The sequence below is a fragment of the Cibotium barometz genome, chromosome 42 (assembly GCF_041138505.1).
Source record: "Cibotium barometz isolate CiBa-2024 chromosome 42, ASM4113850v1, whole genome shotgun sequence".
NCBI lineage: Eukaryota > Viridiplantae > Streptophyta > Polypodiopsida > Cyatheales > Cibotiaceae > Cibotium > Cibotium barometz.
In genome coordinates, this window is record NC_141087.1 from 15,275,661 (window position 1) to 15,289,655 (window position 13,995).

A 13,995-nucleotide genomic window follows, 5' to 3' on the forward strand; every position below is an offset into this window, starting at 1 on the left:
CAAGAAGATGATGATAGAGACTTTATTTACAAAAATGATGGTGTCTTTAGCTGTACTACAATCATAAGCTTTATGGGCTAAATGGGTACTATATAGCATACCATACCATAAGCCTACAAGGGAATTCATCATCTATGAAAGAAGAGTCTCTCATGACCATATGAGATCAAGGAAGAAGCAATAGAGAAGACACCTTCAACAAGTTCTCCTCATGGGTGTGAAAAAGAGAGTATTACATGTCCTTCATCAAACCAAGCCTCACCAATAGAGCGGAAGGCATGAAGAACCACAAGAGATGGAAAGCCCTCAAGAAGAACCCAAGGAGACACCCAAACACTTCAAGAGCTTTTCAACAAGGAATGTGACCATCATGCAACCCAAGCCAAATAGGAATCTTTCACATGCACATGAGGGAGTCCATGATGGTCAAGAAAAGATATAATCCAAGTCAAGAGTCCAAGCCAATCTGTGTAGATAAAGACCTTTCCAATAATTTGGTAAAGAAGGTAAAGGAGCTCACATGCATTATCAAGATTGCTTTGTGTGGAGCTACAAAGATATGAAATGAGGTTTAGCAAAAGCAATCACATTCCATTCCAAAAAGGAAGGTGATGCTAGGCCTTCTATACAGAGACCTTACCCACTGAATCCTATCTTTGGCAAATCTATCAAGGAGGAAATCAAGAGATCAAAGCTTATGCCATTTAGGATGTCAAACACACTCGCCACTTACCAAAGGCTCATGTGCATTGCCTACAAGGACAAATGTTTAAGGTCTTCATGTATGACCATCTCCAAAACCTTTAAGAGAATTCAAGCAAATTAGGCTTTACATAATGTCATAGGCGAGCAGTATCATGTGCATGTGGATCTAGTCACCAGTGCCTTTTTATCAACCTTTTTGTACAAGTATAAAGTTACCAAGACTGTAGTAAAGCATCCATGCTTTTCTGTATATCCAAGGCATGGACTGTGCATAATGCAACTCGACATCAGTTATGAGGACATGCTGGTAGTTGATTGAGAATGCAATAATGACCAATATTCTGTGTTTACAGTAGGAGCTTGACTGACTGTACATGTCTTCCTAGCGATTTGTTCAGTCTTCTGTAGGTGGAATTGCTTCATTCTTGCACTATAATAGTGGTAAGTTGCACAATAAGGATTAGTGTGCTCATGAGAACCAGCAACCTAGCCCTTGACATCACTAATAACTAACTGGCCCAATTCAAACATAATTAATTGAATCTATATTAATTAAGATTAATTTATTAATCTTAATTATGCTATTAATTAAATTACCTAATCAACTTAAACGGCTCTAATAACTTAATCGACTCAAAAGACTCTAATAACACGAGAAAACAATTTGCATACCTAACGTGGGTGCGATTCGAGTGTAGAGACGGTAGCGCTCCAAATGTCGATTAAGCGAACACATAGCATAGAAGCGTTGGACGTAGATGGGTGGAAAAATTACGCATAGAAGCGTTGGACGTAGATGGGTGGGAAAATTACGGATGAGTGTGGTTTCAAATCCAAATTTCAAAATTGATATGGGGAGAGGGGGAAAACATTATGCATGAAAGATGAAGGCGGGAAGATTATAATTTGAATTTGAAATTCAAAATTCAAATTTGATTTGGAAATTCGGCGAGAAAATTCTACTTTGAAATTCAAATTTCAGATTTGGGAATACCCCGAAGACTATGCATGGGGTGTCTTCGGGGTATTCCCAAATACACCCCATACACTTGGGGGCACCCCACCTGCATAGATGTAGGAAAACTGACCAATTGAAAGAGAGGTTAGGGTGGGCTTCAAAAGAGGATAAAGGCAACTCTCTTTTGCTAAAAGCCTGGAGATATAAGGAGAATAGCATTTGCACTAACTAAAGCAGTTAACCAGATGCCTAAAACATGCCAAACGGCTTGGTTACTTCCTCCACGTTAGTAGGTTCATCCTCAATAGTTCTTCTGATCGAACAAAAAGTTACAAGAGCCATGCATGCCACCAAAAAAAGAGCCAGTACATATGCATACTATACCCAACATATGGAAATGATGCCTACCAATGCTAGGCACTCAGCCTGGAAAATGATCATGAAATTGACAGTACCAAAGACATTGTATCCACAAGCAATCAACAATCATCACCCTTCTAATACTCTTCCTATTCAAGAGCATCTTCTTCCCGCCATTGGAAAGTAAACATGCCTTAGGTTAAGTAAAAAGTCATTCCACGCGAGTTCATAAATCCAGGTACAAGTCAAAGCATCAAATCTGGCATGAATGCACCCAATATCCATTTATTTGTTTCTCAATAATGTAGAAATAAGAGTAAGAATGAGTTATTAGATCTTTCAATTGGTGTCAGGGTTTTAAATTGGCAACTTCATGCCTCAGTGAGGTAGATTGAAGCAAGCTAACCATCTGCCAAAAACGCTTCAACGCTCCAATTGTACATGCAATGGTGAGCAATCCTCCCATTGTTTTAATACCTAACCAAAGCCATCAACTTTCTATATACTGTTCGTTAAGACACCCTCACCAAGCAGAAAACTTTGCACTAGCCTGTTGAATTCTTGTGGATTTTCCATTTGCACACAATGGGCTGTATTTTTGATAATCACCAACTCAGCGTTTTGCTTTAAATGCCTGCTTTGATTCAACTCCACGCCCCCCAGAAAAGACCTATGGTTAGCAACCTTAAATCACAAAGTTGCACTTCACTTTCACAACATCTATGTGCTAGTAAAACAGCAAGCTCACTCTTTAACACGATGTGCCGATTTTGGAGGAAAAATCCCATCATGATCTCCCCAAATTATCAAAACTTTCTGATCAAACATTAAGAGTCCTTTAGGTGTTAATAGACTAATGAAAGGGGCTTCGAGGCTTGCCAGGCATACAAAAGATAAGCAAGGACTGGTGCTTGCAAAGTAGGTTTCTCCCACTATACCTGTGTTAAGGTGGGCAAAGGTTCTGCATCTGGTGTCCCTATTAGGAGACCATCCAAGAGTTCAATTCTCTATTCCCTGTTCTCCATGTAAAAGTACTGCAAAAACACATTCCTACTCTGTTATGACTAAAAACATAAGATTGACATAATCATTGAAAAAGCGATGCATCACAAACAAAGCACAACATTAACTATCAGAAGCAGGAATCTTTTTCATCCATGTAAAGAACAAAGCTTCATCCAGGCCCAAAATGGAGGATGCAAAGCCATCCATTGAAGACTGAAGTATGTACAAACTAGGAGTATCAGGTTGATTACATAAACGCTTGTCATGAGCAGCTAAGATAGCTCATGGACAGCCTTGATTGCCCAGACAATGGAGATGGGAAGTGGATATGCATTGCGTCACCATGTCGTTGCGACAGTGTAACCAGCCTCAGGGCTCAGCATATAGAACATGATCCATGTGTCAACAACCCATCACAAAGCACATATAAATGAAGAGTATGTCCACTTGTGCAGAGCAAGAGAATGCAGGATGAACTCACCTGGATCAAATCATGGAGCATGAAAGAGGGCAGGAAAGTGGGAGCTTTGAAGATGGAGAGGCCCATGAGGGAACGCAAAGCTGCAGGAGTGCGCGGCAAGAGCAGGTCTGAAACTGCATCAAGACGGGCCCTAAGGAGAAGCTCCTCGTTGTCCTGGGGGGTCATGCAGACGCACGAATTCGCAATGACAACCTTCTCAACTCTCTCTGGGAAAAGATGGGCCAGCCTGAAGGCCACAAACCCACCATAGCTGGTGCCTACAACACTGTATGTGGATACCCCCATGGCCTCCATGGCCCTCGCCACCATCTGAGCCTGGAAAATCTCCGAGCGATGTGGGGAAGTTGTAACAGACTTTCCGAAGAAAACGAGATCGGGAACATAAATGCTGAACTGCTTCTGCAGGGGCTTCACTTGCTGGCTCCATTGCCATGTAGAGGTTGTTCCAAAGCCCTGGATGAGAACCACGGCTGGCTTCGCGTTCTCTGCTTCTGCTTGCGAGGGCTTCCACCAGCAGGCGATGGTGGTTTCTGGATCGACTTGCAGGCTCTGCTGCTGGAGGCCGCAGCTGCGGAAGAAGGAGTCAAGCTGTTTGTCTCGCCATTGAACCAGGCTGAAGCCAAAGCAAGATGCTGCAGGAGCCATGGGTGGCGTGTGCATCAGTTAGCAGATGCTTCATCGCTAGAAGCTGCATTTGTATGCGCATTTCACCTACTCTCGTGGCATTGAATACAAACTCACGCCAAGAGGGTACTTGCGTACACCATCGGAAACGTTAGGGTTGTTGAGTATACCATACCCTCCCAGGGTAGGGTTGTTGAGTATACCATTGGAAACGTTAGGGTTGTTGAGTATACCATACCATGGGTTGGGTGGTTTTTTTTTTTTTTTTCCTTCCCCCCTTCCATGACATAGTGAAGTCTTAAAAGTAGGATTGGAGTCATATAGTCAACATCTTCATCCATCCAACGCCTCTGATTTGATTTGCACCCCCCCCCTCTTTGCAAGACATAATGAAGTCTGAAGAGTAGGATTGGAATCATATATTCAACCTCTTCATCCACCATCCACCCAACGACTTTGGTCTACAAGTGAGTGCGGAAAATGTAGACGCAACATCAATTTATAAAATTGACTTATTATTGAATGCATGCTCGACCTGCTCACATTGGTGCTCTCCAGCCAAAAACAAGTCTTAAGTTGGTGGAATAAATGCCTACCTCTTGCTCTCTTTTGGCTCCTCCCTTGCACAACATAGTGAAGAGTAGAATGGCTTGGGCTTTCAATCGTCATATAGTCCACATCATCATGCATCCAACACACTTGTGATTTGCAAGTGAGGGTGGAAAAGCTAAATATGTAGTAGAAGTCCATAAGTGAAATAAATGCTTATAATTTGGAGCTTTTTTTAATTTAAAAGTGATAAGTAGATCACCTGCGTGTTGTTGCAGCATAAAGTTTTTCCTTGTATGCATAAAGTTTTTGCTTGTATGCATATGTGTATACATATATGTGTGCGTATGTGTATGCATCTATGCATATGCTATATATATATGTGCAAGCGTATGTGAGTGTGTGTGTGCATGTGTGTTTGTATATGCATGTGTGCATGTGTGACTCTCTCATATAGATGCATATCTGTGTATGTCTCTCTCACATGCTACATATATGCATACATGTGTGTGTGTGTGTAAATAAAAACACACACATGTATATACACACATACATATATATTTTTATTTAATTTATGTTTATATTGATATTTTATTAAAATCTAGTTTTATTCTCTCTCTCTCTCTCTCTCTCTCTCTCTCTCTCTCTCTCTCTCTCTCTCTCGGCATGCCCACCATCTCACTCTCTCTCACTCTGTCTCAAGCACACACACACATGCATGCACACGCATGCATTCTCTCTCTCTCTCTCTCTCTCTCTCTCTCTCTCTCTCTCTCTCTCCCGAGGCATGCCCACCATCTCACTCTCTCTCACTCTGTCTCAAGCACACACACACATGCATGCACACGCATGCATTCTCTCTCTCTCTCTCTCTCTCTCTCTCTCTCTCTCTCTCTCTCTCTCTCACTCACTCACTCACTCTGTCTCAAGCACACACACACATGCATGTACACGCATGCATACTCTCTCTCTCTCTCTCTCTCTCTCTCTCTCTCTCTCTCTCTCTCTCTCTCTCTCTCTCTCTCTCTCTCTCTCTCCCACACACACACACACACACACACACCCCTGCACATGCACATGCACTAATGCACTCTCCTCCCACACACACTCTCTCACATATAGAAATTCTTTGTCTATCTCTATCTCTCTCTCTCTTTCTCACTCACTCACACACACACACACACACACACACACACTCCCTCGCTCTCTCTTCTTACACAGACTCTCTCACAGAGAAACTCTCTCTCTCTCTCTCTCTCTCTCTCTCTCTCTCTCTCTCTCTCTCTCTTACACACATGCACACACACGCATGCATACACACCATAGTTGTCTGTGAAACTCATCCTACTCATGAGGTACGTAAAATGAACATGAGCTCTTGACAGTACTCAATATAAGGTCAAACATCTCACTGCATCAAGTGAGAACAAACTTGGTAAATGAGGATAACCTACAAGTGGCTGATGATTATGTATTCAAGTGCAACGACCATAAGATATGTTATTCAATCTAACCTCGAAAAAGTATTCATTTCAAAACTATGCCATAATCATTATTACTTATATACATTACTTTGATTTTTGGAAATAGGTACCAAGGAGAAAAGAAAGGACCATTCAATGTAAATACATTATAAGGACGCAAGTTTTCATGGTGCAAACGACCATCACATAGAGATAAATCATTAAAAATGGAGATAAATGTATTTTTGACAGCATATAGTTACATCAATCATCATGACAACATTTTGTATTTCTCAGAGCAATAGAAACTAAGACAAATATTCTACATTTTCTTATTGGATGTTTAAAACATTGATAGCATGTGCTTTTTTTTCTACGAAGCGTGCTGATGGGTGTGGGAAGATTCTTGTTGTTGGGTGTGGGAAGATTCTTGTTATTGGGGCAGTGAAGCTTGTCGTTGAGGGGGTGCTTGCTCTTCGGGATGCTCTTGGGGTGGTTGCTCTTCCAAACGCTCTTGGGGTGGTTGCTCTTGCGGACGGGAAGCTTGCTCTTCTAGAACAGAAGCTTGCTATTGTTGCGGGGTTGAAGCTTGACTTTGCGCTTATTGGGACAGTGGTGCAATTTGCTGTTGTCGGGATCTTGAAGCTTCTAAATCGACGTCATTAGATCCATCAGATTCTGGAAGCTCAACAACTAACTAATTGACTTGTGTTCAATGGTAATGCCGTGGCGGTGGTCCTAGTCAGTCATGGCCGTGGTGGAGGAGGCACAAACGCATCAGGGATATTAGGCGACCTACTATGAATGTTGAGAATAATATGCTCAATGTTCTCTTCCCTGAATAGCCTTAAATCCACATCGGAGTATTCTGATAATCATGGATTCTACAGAAAGCAAAAAAAAGAGCATGCCTACATTTTCTACGGGCAATGAGAGAACTAATTGTAGCAGCAACTTTGCGTTTGTAAGATTCCTCCCTCCGGCTTTTGAGGTGTGTAGGTGTAAGAACCTTCCCTTCTGATCTTATAATTATTCCCCTCTCTGAAATAAAAGAAAGATCCTGTTTTACCCTATTTTGACCTAGAGAGAGAAAATATTCTAGAGAGATGTTATTCAATTTTTAGATATTTTTGGATGAAAAAATATCTCTTCTTATTAAAATAAATTTTCCCGAAACAGAAGTTCAAAAAGAAATTCAGAAGGTGCATTAGAAATAAATTATAACTTGTTCAAAAGGCCTTAGCCTAAGGGTCCAGATTTTCTGAAAATTTTAGATTAAGGTTCTAAGGGGCCAATTAGATTAATCCAAATGTAGGGAGGAGATAAATTGAAGAAATAAAGAAAATCCCCCAAAAATGAGTAAATACTCACATAAGATGAGAAGAGTTGACTAAGGACAAGGTTATTAGTTAAAAAAGAAGAGATATTTAGAAGAAATGATGCATTTTTAATACCTCAGTGTAGGGGAATTCCCCTCATGAAGGAGGCGCCTATTTCACAAGTGTGGTTGAGTTTTAAACTCACAAATAATGAGATATTTTCATCTCTCCTCTCTCCTTCTTCAACTAGATCCAAAAAGTAAGCTAAACTGACCTAAAAATGGTCAAAAATTGACCAAACTGATCTGGAAAATTCTAGAATTAGTTTGCTTGCTTAGAGGCTCACTTTTTCCTATAAATGAAGCCTCCCCCTTTGTAAATGGTTAAGAGTGTTTTATGCATTGTTGCTCTACTCCTCCTCCTCCCCAGAGCCAAAAATAGTGAATTTATTGATAATTCATTAGTTTTTGACCTTTTCCTCTTCAAAGAATTGGTGGCCACTCTTGTTGCAAACAAGAGTAGATCCCTCAAACCATCAAGCCAAAGGAAAGCTCACAAAAATTCATGTAAGCTAGAAATCCTACTTTTTCTTTATTCCTTTTAATGGTTTTCTAATTTTTGTTTTCTTTAAAATGAAGAAATGATGTTATGCCTTGTTGGAAAGGCTTTCCCCCTCTCTTCATTCTTAAATTCTGCCTTTCTTTATAGATAAGTAATCAAATTGTTAGAATTAAACTTTTCATGTTGTTTCTCTTTTAAAAGTGGAATTTGATTAGTTTAGAATGCTTTAAACCATTTGGGATAATTTTTAAGTAACTTGAGGATAGAAAAAATTGCAAAATGGTCAGCCATACAAAGGAGGTTATGGCAAAATTTTCTTAAATTTTGTGAAATAAGTTTTATCTTCTTATTATTCAAAAAGAGTAATCCCCACCGCTTGTGTATTCTAAAAGTGTTATTTTTAATTCTATGCATAGAAAAATACATATTAGAAATATTTTTATTATAAAAGTGTTATTTTCATTAGAATTAATTTCTATGCATAGAAAGATGTATATTGTGAATATTTTGATTATAAAAACATTACTTTCATCAAATTTTGATTTTATGCATAGAAAGATGCATGAAGAATTTATTTTTATTCCAAAAGTGTTATTCTCATCAATTTTGATTTTATGCATAGAAAGATGCATAAAGAAATTTATTTAATATTAAAAGAGTTATTCTCATTGATTTTGATTTTATGAATAGAAAGATGCATAAAGAAATTTATTTTTATTTCAAAAGAGTTATTCTCATGAATTTTGATTTTATGTATAGAAAGATGCATAAAGGAATTTATTTTTATTTTGAAAGTGTTATTTCCTTACAATTGAATTTATGCATAAATAGATGTATAAAAGGATTTTTATAAAAGTGTTATCCCCACAGAAGTTGATTTTTATAAAAGAATGAATGGATGGATAGGTGTGATGTGAATCAGATAAATGTGAATGGATGGATGGATAGATGTGATGTGAATCAGATAAATGTGAATGGATGGATGGATAGATGTGATGTGAATCAGATAAATGTGAATGAATGGATGGATGGATGTGATGTGAATAGATTTGATGAGATGTCATGTGAATCAGGATGTAAATGAATGATATGGGACGGATGTGGTTGTATGTGAAAGGTTGGATGTGGATGTATGTGAAGGATGGATGTGGATGTATGTGAAGAATGGATGTGGATGTATGTGAAAGAATGGATGTGTATGTATGTATGTGAAAGGATGGATGTGGATGTATGTGAAAGGATAGATGTGGATGTGTATGTGATAAGTATGGATGTGGATGTATGTGAAAGGATAGATGTGGATGTGTATGTGATAAGTATGGATGTGGATGTATGTGGAAGAATATATGTGGATGTGAATGTGATGGATATGAATGACAATAGAGGCGATGAGATGTGATGTAAATTGGATAGATATGAATGATAAAGGATGTGAATGAATGATATGGGATGTGAATGAATGATAAGGGATGTGAATGGATGTGATGTGATGTGAATCGGGATGTGAATGAACGATAAGGGACGTGAATGAATGTGTTAGTATGTGAATCAGGATGTGAATGAATGAGATGTGATGTGAAATGGATGTGATAAGATGCGATGTAAACTGGATAGATGTTAATGTATGTGAAGTGGTGAGATGTATGGGTAGATGCAAGTGGATGAGATCTGATGAGGATAAATGAGGAAATAAGTGATGAGATAGAAAAAGATGTGATTAGATGAGAATGGGAATACTTATGAAATGAATGTGGATTGATGTGTGGATAATGTGGATTGATGTGGATGGATGTATGGAAGATGTGGATTGATGTGTGGGTAATGTGGATTGATGTGGATGGATGAGTGGATAATGTGGATTGATGTGGATGGATGTATGGATGATGTGGATTGATGTGTGGATAATGTGGATGGATGTATGGATGATGTGGATTGACATGTGGATGGATGTATGGAAGATGTGGATGGATGTGTGGATAATGTGGATTGATGTGGATGGATGTATGGATGATGTGGATTGATGTGGATGATGTGGATTAATGTGTGGATGACGCCATTGGATGTGATTTGATGTGGGAATGATGTGATGTGATAGGGATCGATGAAGAAAAAAAATTGTAGGAAGATGAGAAAAGATGGGGACTAATGTGAAAGGATGTGGAGTGATGAGAAAAGATGGAAATATTGTTGGAACTTGATTGACCTTGCTAGTCCTCAACGGATGAGTCCATGGCTCTTTTATATGGATTCGTTAGTTGATCTTGCTGATCTTCAACGGAGATTCCATTTTGATATGTGAATATATTGCCGGTTACTATGAGCTAGGAACTATCGAAAAGGCCCCTGAGTGGACAAGTGGTGAAGCGTTTTGGTTGCCAATGATACCATAGGTACACCGATGAAGGAATGATTGGAAATAAGGATTCAACCGGAGATTTTGACGATTATGATCAGTGACACCATGGTTTCATTAAAAGATTGTTTTTAGAAGATGCTGATTCTATGAAAAAGGCAATTTCAGATTGGGTGTGTAAGTGGTGTGACTAGTTTTAAGTTTGCATGAATTTTCGGCTAGGGGGTCTGGGGTCCCTGATACCCGGGACAAAACCTAACCGAATTCCTAATTGGATCCCATCACTACTATAGTGGTTGGGTGGTTGGCTAACCCATGGGACTGGATAGGTTTAGGCTAGACTGATGGATCCCTAAAATGAGACTAAATTTTTGTTGGTACGATAGATGAAGTAAATCCTGGATAAAAATTGTTCTATGGAAAAGAATCAACGGCTGTACCTCTCAATGAGGAAAAAAGCGTTGATCTCTATGATCCAAGTGCAATCTTTCCTTTGATTTGACTATGGGACTTACGGGTTCGGTCAGATCAGTTCAGCTAGTTAAGGCTTTTGACTACGTTAGAGAAAAGTTATCCTGGAGGAATCGCCCGTGCTTTCCGAGAAAGGGAAGTTTTTCCGAGTTTGGTTTTGGATGAACCAATGGATTAGTCTCTTGTCTGAATATCCGTGGGTGAGGCCCCGAGTGTGGGATCCTGCCCCGCACAAGAAGTGCTATTTCTACTGCTAGCACCCCTGAATTCGTTGCGCAGTGGGGTTAGGGATCTTACAGCGTTGTAGCACACCCTCCAACTGCAACTATGGCCATCTTGTTGCTACTGCTGCTCTACGGGACTCTACATCTCACAATCCTTGTGTGTTCTAGCAGTGGATCCTGAATTATACCCTTGAGACCATTTATTAAATTTCTAATTGATCTGCACGAAACATTACTGTTGTCAATACTGAAAGTTCTCTCCCTCTCTCTCTCTCTCTCTCTCTCTCTCTCTCTCTCTCTCTCTCCAACTCATTATGATATATGAATAATGATTGTGTGGACTTACTGTCTCATGGTGCCATGGAATCCTTCACTTGAATTGGCCAAGTAACAAGTCTTGGATTTCATATCGTAAAGGATCAAACTCTAGTGTGAACTACAACATGCAATTAGAAGTAACATCAAAAATATACATTAAATTTAGGGCATAATACTAAGACTATAAATGAGATTGCATGTCACTTACTCTTCATTGTATGCCATTAGAAATATTTGAGCTACATCAAAATTTATCGGACTAAACCACCATGGACATATATCAACCATTGAAGTATGTTGTGCACAAGTTGTAAATGCGCAAGTTGTAAATTGCATATATCAACCATTGAAGTATGTTGTGCACAAGTTGTAAATTGCATTTACAAAAGTAAAAGTTATTGAATCAACACTCCTAAATTTTAAAAGACTTCAAATATTTTTTAAAAATCCAAAGATATGTATTTATTGAGTTAGTTAATAAGGGTTGCCATTTCACACTAGGAAAAACTAGCAACAACTGGTGTGAGTTCAACCTATCAAAATCATATCTGTCAACTTCACAACCACAAACAAGTTGAGATAACTTTATCTTATTGCATTTAAATCTCCAAAGCTGCAACTAGTTGCAATTCAGGCATGTGTGGAGACTAACCCTAAGAATCATCTATACAAGATAAAGCACGAGTACCCAAGGATCCATGTGGCCAAAGGAGAGGGAGAGTTTAAGAAAAGGAGAAAGGAGAGAAGAAGGAGAGAAAGGGGGCATCTAGAAAGGAGGATTTTGGAAAGGGTGCAATTTTGAATTTGAATCTCACATCTTTCAATAATGCAACCCTGGTTCACGCTTAGCTTCAATGCTCTTTTTATTCTATTTCTCCCCGTACCATGTGTCTTTCTCTCCAGCCATCTCCCTTCCCCTTTCTTAAATTTAAATTTTCTTCTCTCATTTCATTTCAATTTTTGAAAGGAGAGCTATCCCTTCTTACGTAATGATTTTCTTGAGATAAAAAATAGGGGCCTCCCTTTTAAAAGGTGAGCTTCATGATGAAAACTTCAACGTGTAGGTATCTCTCTCTTTCTCTCTCTCACTGTAAAGAAAAGCAAAAGCCATTGTATGTAAGATACATTTATTTAAGAGTAAGCACACCTCACCATGCGTCCCCATCGATTAAAATTTAATATTAATTAAAATTGTGTGTGTGTGTGTGTTTATTTATTTTATAAATACACACGTATATTTAGGTATATGTGTCTAAATATAATAAAACATAATATTATATATAATATATATTTACATGTATGTGTGTGTGTGAGAGAGAGAGAGAGAGAGAGAGAGAGAGAGAGAGAGTATGTGTATGTGTGTACATACGCATGTGTGTGTGTGTGTGTGTGATAGTGTGTGTGTGCATGCATGCATGTAAGAGAGAGTGTGTATGTGTGTATGTGTGTGTGTGTGTGTGTGTGTGTGTGTAGGCCCATAGGTCTTGAAGATGTTCCATCTACCATTTTAACAACTAGATCTGCTCTTTCCAAATCTAGTTTACCCTAGTTTTCCCAACATTTTTTTTGTAATGATGCTCACCCCTGCTCCTCCATCCAAGATAGCCAGTGCTTGGTACCCATTATGATAGATTGGGATTGTAGCATTTGTGTCATCACTCTCATAATACCGGCCCAGTTGATTGACAGGTATTTTGACAAATCTGGGAGTTCTCACTTCCGCATGCTCTAGGTTTTTCTCTGCTAGAGGTGACTGGGTCTCCTCTACAATGGACATTGGGTTTAATCTTCCCTATACCAAATCCTTTATGTCTGCCCACAATGCCAGAAACAATGGTCCTAATGGCATTTTGATGGTGGTGGACAATATGGCTACGAGATTGCCTATGTCTCTTGGCTCCCTGGCAAGTGAGGGCTCCTTCCGCATACTCACCCCTAGGGAATGAATGGATGGACAAGTCTTGCTCTTCTTCCTCAAACATTCTTGCCATGAGTTCAGTATGAGTCCCTCCCTCTCAGACTCTTCAGGAATTGGAGTAGGCACATCCAATTTCCTTTCCTTTATCATCTCGTTTCTTGGATACATTTATCCATAGCCCTATTAGCCCTTAATTTGGCTTGATGAATTTATTGGCACTCCTCAACTAGGGCCTTAGCTTCTTCAAGCTTCCTTATCTCTTCTTCAGCATTTGGATATTCACCAATACCCTTAGGAGTTGCTGGTATCTCTCCTTGGGTGTCTTGGGCATGCCCATCTGGTTTTGGCGCTTGGTCGTCAACTTTCCTTGATCATGTGGATCCGGTGTCAATGGTATCTTCTTTGGATCCATCCTAAATTGTGACCATTGTGTCACCTTTACCCACTTTTTTCACTCTTCTCCTCACAGTTTTAGAAGTTTTAACATCTACTGGGTTTTTCCATTTGTCCACTTGTTTTTCTTATGCTCGTGTTAGGACATTCAGTGGCGTGATATTCCTAGGTTGCACACTTATGGTCTTGATAGTGGCATGGTTAGAAGTGGAAGCAGAAACACTCGTGCGATATGGGCAGTCTTTGATCACAAGAAGTAAATGTTGGCATGTGGTTAGGTTGTGCTACCATCG

General features: G+C 39.3%; 1 pseudogene across 1 annotated transcript; it reads right to left on the reverse strand.

Moving 5' to 3' along the window:
* Positions 1 to 2,274: 2,274 nt before the first annotated feature.
* Positions 2,275 to 4,371, reverse strand: LOC147614202 (uncharacterized; annotated as a pseudogene). Its single transcript, XR_015263087.1, has 4 exons — positions 3,510 to 4,371; positions 2,962 to 3,057; positions 2,772 to 2,839; positions 2,275 to 2,693 (listed from the first exon to the last, which is right to left on the reverse strand). The product of XR_015263087.1 is annotated as an uncharacterized LOC147614202 (transcript).
* Positions 4,372 to 13,995: the final 9,624 nt, after the last annotated feature.